Here is a 6,000-nt window from a genome sequence, read left to right as displayed (position 1 = left end):
AGGAGAATCGCTTGAACCTGGGAAGCAGAAGTTGCAGTGAGCCGAGATCATGCCACTGCACTCCAGCCTGGCCACAGAGCAAGACCCCATCTCAAAAACAAAAATAAAAAAAGAGTGGGTTTTACCGTATGTCAATTATACCTGAATACATCTGACTTCTGAAAAACTACATGATGATCCCCACTTCCACTAAAAATAAAACCCCCTATTTGGTCCCACCTGGCCCACATGATCCCCTAAATTGATCATTCTTATTATTCACACTTTTCAAAGTAACATGTGTTTTCTAGGCTTTTCCCGCAATTATCTTGTAGAGGAGGGCCCCTTGAAAAGAGAAGTTCCCAGGAGAGATCAGTATGTCATTATGAGCTCTTCCCCACTTTAACCCAGTGTAATGATTTAGAATTAATTGCCTACTTTTCTTTCTCTCATCTGCGATTAATATTTTATTGCCAAAGTAAATGAGAATTGTTTTTAAAGGGAGAGCACAGCCTATATTGACTCAGGGCATTTGTTTCTGTTTATTTTACTGGAAAGCCATGGTTGGATTCTCTGAAGCGAGGACACTCTGGCTATCATCCTTGGAAGTACTGACAGCAGAGACCACAGAAAATAAATGCATGCTCAGCCCAGACCTTTTTTGGCTGCAGTCACTCTTCTTGGTGGAGAGGAGCCCTTCTCAGAAAGAGCAGGAAAAGCACCTGCTGGGCAGCGCTGCTGCAGATCCTGCCCAGGTTCTCTATGTTTAATTTTTATTTTATTTATTTATTTCAGATGGAGTCTCATTCTGTCACCCAGGCTGGAGTGTGATGGTGCCATTTCAGCTCACTACAACCTCCACCTTTCAGGTTCAAGCGATTTTCCTGCCTCAGCCTCCCGAGTAGTGCCCGCCACCACGCCTGGCTAATTTTTGTATTTTTAGTAGACGGGGTTTCGCCATGTTGGCCAGGCTGGTCTCAAACCCCTGACCTCAAGTGATCCGCCCACCTCAGCCTCCCAAATTGCTGGGATTACAGGCACCCAGCCCCCAACCAGGTACTCTAAACAGCTGAATAAAATCCAGGACCACCCTAGATTGAGGACTTCAGGATGCTGATGCTCTAATTAGCTATCAGACCAGGTGCACAAAATCAGAGCCCACCACGTTGTTTATTCTGCCAACTGCTAGGGGTAGAATAAATGAAACCAAGAGCTACTGGCCAGGCGCGGTGGCTCACCTGTAATCCCAGCACTTTGGGAAGCCAAGGCGGGAGGATCACTTGAGGCCAGGAGTTCAAGATCAGCCTGGGCAAAATAATGAGCCCACTCCCCCTCCCCCCAACCCCATCTCTAAAGGAAAAACTTAGCTGGGCATGGTGACATGCAAATGTAGTCCCAGCTAATCTGGAAGCTGAAGCAGGAGGATCCCTTGAGCTCAGGACTTCGAAGTTACAATAGCTGTGATCTTATCTCTGCCCTCCAGGCTGGGCAATAGAACGAGACTCTGTTTCAAAAGAAAAAGAGCTACTGACTCAGAAAGGCTGATAATCACAATGAGCTTTCAAAGGCTTTTCCAGAGGACTGTTTTTTCACTTTTTATCTTCTATGCTACCATATATCATTGCATCTAGGACACCATAGATTGTGTAAGGCAGGAAAATAAGTTGCAAAGTAAACTATGCCACCATGCTTTTTTATTTCTTAGGAGTTGCACTGTATATTTATTGAAGCTTATTCGGACAGATTTTCATCCTTTATCACCTTTGTCACATTAAAAGCGATGCAAAGAAAATGAGTTGGTTAGGGTGTTCCTTAAATTTGTTTTGTGCAACTTTTCTGAATCACATTTCAATTCAAAGTAATCAAATTTCATATTTTATCAGACTTTCTTGTCTCCTACGGTCAAGAGTTGGCAAACTTTTTCTGCACAGGGATGGATAATAAATAATTCAGGCTTTGCCGGGCCATGTGCTCTCTGTGACAGCCACTCAACTCTGCTGCTGTGAGGCAAAGCTGACCATACACAATACTGAAATGAAGGTGTGGGTGTGTTCCAAAAACAATCTTTATGGACACAGAAATTTGAATTTTATATAATTTTCATGTCATGAACTATTATTCTTCTTTTGACTATTTTCAGCTATTTAAAAATGTAAAAACCATTCTTACTCGCAGGCTATACAAAACAAATGGTAGGCTGGATTTAACCTGTGGACCGTGGTTTGTCAGCCCCGACAGTGTGCCACTGGGAGAACTGGTAATGCAGTGTATCTTTATTTATTTTTGAGATGGAGTCTCGTTCTTGTCGCCCAGGCTGGAGTACAGTGACGCGATCTCAGCTCACTGCAGCCTCTGCCTCCTGGGTTCAAGCGATTCTCTTGCCTCAGCCTCCTGAGTAGCTGGGATTATAGGTGCCTGCCACCACATCCAGCTAATTTTTGTACTTTTAGTAGAGATGGGGTTTCACCATGTTGGCCAGGCTGGTCTCGAACTCCTGACCTCAGGTGATCCGCCTGCCTCGGCCTCTCAAAGTGCTGGGATAACAGGTGTGAGCCACCGCACCCGGCCAAGTTTATCTTTTAAAAAGATATACTGCAGTCTCCAGGATTCTCTTTGGGCCACTGACAGCTGTTTCTCACATTTGGTTGCAGGAGAATATTCATCAGGATAGAGTTAGTTATGCTGCAGTAACTACCCCAAAATCTCAGTGGCTTAAAACAAAGGTTTATTTCTTACTCATTCAAGATCCCTGGTGGGTCAGGGCCACTTTCTAGGGCAGCCACCCCGTGTAACAGTTCAGCTTTAGTCCTCCATGTGAACACGTGCACCGTCAATATTGACAGGGCACAAGAACGTGGAAAATCACACACCACCTCTTACAGGCTTTCCTTCAAGAGTGACAGGTGTCACTTCCTATTTGCAAAACCAGTCACATGGACCAGTAGTTTAAAAATGTATCTACCCATCTTCAAAAGGTAGAGACTAATTCCCCTTCCCTTGCATATGGGCCAGACCTAGTGCCTCACTACGAATAAGTGGACTAACGGCAGACATTGAAATATGTGACCTGAGAGGCCAAATGCAAAAAGGATGCCTTCAACCGGTGTGGGCCCACTTTCAGATGGTGCATTCTGGTGAAGGCCAGCCATCATGTCACAAGGACACTTGAGCAGCCCTTTGAGAGCACCATATGAAGAGAAGCCTGTGTGGAGAGGAACCAGTTGGCCAGTACCAACCCACTGGCTGTGTGAGTGGGTCCCTCAGAGTGGATCCTCCAGCCTCCATCAAACCTCCAGGTGATCCCAGCCCCTGAGCCTTCAAGTCTTCCAGATGAGGCATCTCCCATATGTCTGTGTCCTGTCTGAATTCTCAATCCACAGAAACAGTGAGATAATAGGCCTCTAGGTTTGGGGGGTGATTTATTACACAGGAATAGACAATGAATGGTACACATGGCTTCACCTAATCTCAAAAAGATGAGGGAAGTTCGAGTTTTCCATTGGCTTAAAGAAGGGACTAATTATTGGCAAATGTCTTGATCTTATTCCAACAAGGTGTCAATGAGGAATTTTCAAACAAAAACCTGGACTCACATTCCATCCTCTAATGGTTTGTAAATGGCTGTTGACTGAAACATCAGGGGATTGATCTTGCCCTAAGATACTCCCCGGAATAATGTCTGAGGTCATAGATGTGCAGGCCATGGCACAGAAGCTGGACAGCACTTCTTAGTCTTGTTGAAAAACACATCTAGATTTTACATTTTACATTAAAATGTAAAAAGAATGAGCACCTGGGGATCCATGGAAATAATATATCACTGTCTGTCAGTCACATGCTCTCTTATTTTTGCCTGTGTTGTGGTTATTTGCCTTTAGCTAGGAGATCTATGGTGGTAGATATGGAGATAATGTGAGAACATGGGCAGAAAACGTCCTCATATCCAAAGTAAAGCAAATGATTGATGTTTCTGAATTTTAAAAAATTGTTAGTGCTACATAAACTGTAAGTATAATAATTACAACTAAGGTTCATCTGACCTCAACTCATGGAAATATTCTAGATTCAACTGGCCCAGAATGGTCCTATAATTGTATATATGGACAGGAATATAAATTTCTCTATACACATACATATGCATACACACATAGTATCTATACTATACTTAGCTTTAGGTAACATGTATACCTATATATCACAACTAGAAATAAAATTTCCTTTCAAATTAGCCATTAACAGATTCTTAATGATGAATAGTGATCCTGTTAGTAGTTAACTGGTAACCTTTATATTGAAATAGCAAGACATACTAGAATGCAAGCAAGAAACAGCTTGATTCTTTTTCCTGGGGCCCATTCAAACCCCATTTTCGAATCCAACCTTTACCTCCCTAGGATGAAATCTGAGATCCCATAGTTTTGTCTAGTCACTTTTTAAAAAAACTGTGGAAAAAAATACAACATAAAATGTACCATCTTGGCCAGGCGCGGTGGCTCACGCCTGTAATCCCAGCACTTTGGGAGGCCAAGGCGGGCGGATCACAAGGTCAGGAGATCGAGACCACGGTGAAACCCTATCTCTACTAAAAATACAAAAAAAATTAGCCGGGCGTGGTGGCGGGTGCCTGTAGTCCCAGCTACTCGGAGAGGCTGAGGCAGGAGAATGGCATGAACCCGGGAGGCAGAGCTTGCAGTGAGCCGAGATCGCGCCACTGCACTCCAGCCTGGGTGACAGAGCAAGACTCCATCTCAAAAAAAAAAAAAAAAAAAAAAAAAAAAAAAAAAAAAAAAAAAAGTACCATCTTAACCATTTTTAGGTATAGCTCAGTAGTGTTAAGTGCGTTTACATGGCTATGAAACAAGTCTCCAGAACTTCTCCATCTTGAGAACTGAAGCTCTGTTCCCATTAAAGAACTATTCATTCTCCCTGCTCTCTCCAGCCCTGGCAATTGCCATTTTATGTTCCATTTCTATGAATTTGACTACTTTAAACACCTCTGATAAATGGAATCATATAGTATTCGTCTTTTAGTGACTGGCTTATTTCACTTAGCATTATTGTCCTCAAAGCTCATCCATCTACAGCTTATGACATAATTTCCTTCCTTTTTAAGGTTAAACAATATTCCGGATTTTTTTAAGGTTAAACAATATTCCATTGTGTGTATATAGATAGTACATACTACAATATTACATATCATATCTTATAACATACTATATTACATATATTATAATATTGATATATATCTTATATATAAGATTACACATATTACATACATATATAATTACATATATTATATAAGATATATATCAATTACAAGTTACATATATTATATATAAGATATATAGAAATATTCTATTGTGTATATATATCAACATTCCTTTGTGTATATATAAATATTCCATTGTATATATATATATATACACAAAACTTATAATTTGTTTATACTGTATCATATAATATGTAATAAGATCAAGACATTTACCAATAATTTGTTCCTTTCTTCTTTAAGCCATTGGGAAATTACATATATATATACACAATGGAACACTTTTTAACCTTAAAAAGGAAGGAAATTATGTCATAATTTGGTGTATATATAGGATATATATACACATATAGAGGATATATATGTATATATAGGATATATATACACATATATAGGATATATATACATATATAGGATATATATACATACATATAGGATATATATATACATACATATAGGATATATATACACATATATATATATATATATATATATATATATATCACTGCATTTATCCATTCATCCATGAGGCATGATGGACATTTGGGTTGCTTCCACCTCTTGACTGTTGCGAATGATGCTACAATGAGTATGGACATGCAAATATCTCTTCAAGCTCTGCTTTCAATTCTTTCTGGATATATACCTAGAAGTGGGACTGCTGGATCATATGGTAATTTTATTTTTGATTTTTTGAGGAACCTTCATACTGTTTTCTACAGTGGTCATACTATTTTACAACTGCACCAGCA

Source organism: Symphalangus syndactylus, chromosome 8, assembly GCF_028878055.3.
Source record: "Symphalangus syndactylus isolate Jambi chromosome 8, NHGRI_mSymSyn1-v2.1_pri, whole genome shotgun sequence".
NCBI lineage: Eukaryota > Metazoa > Chordata > Mammalia > Primates > Hylobatidae > Symphalangus > Symphalangus syndactylus.
This window is presented reverse-complemented; position numbering follows the sequence as displayed.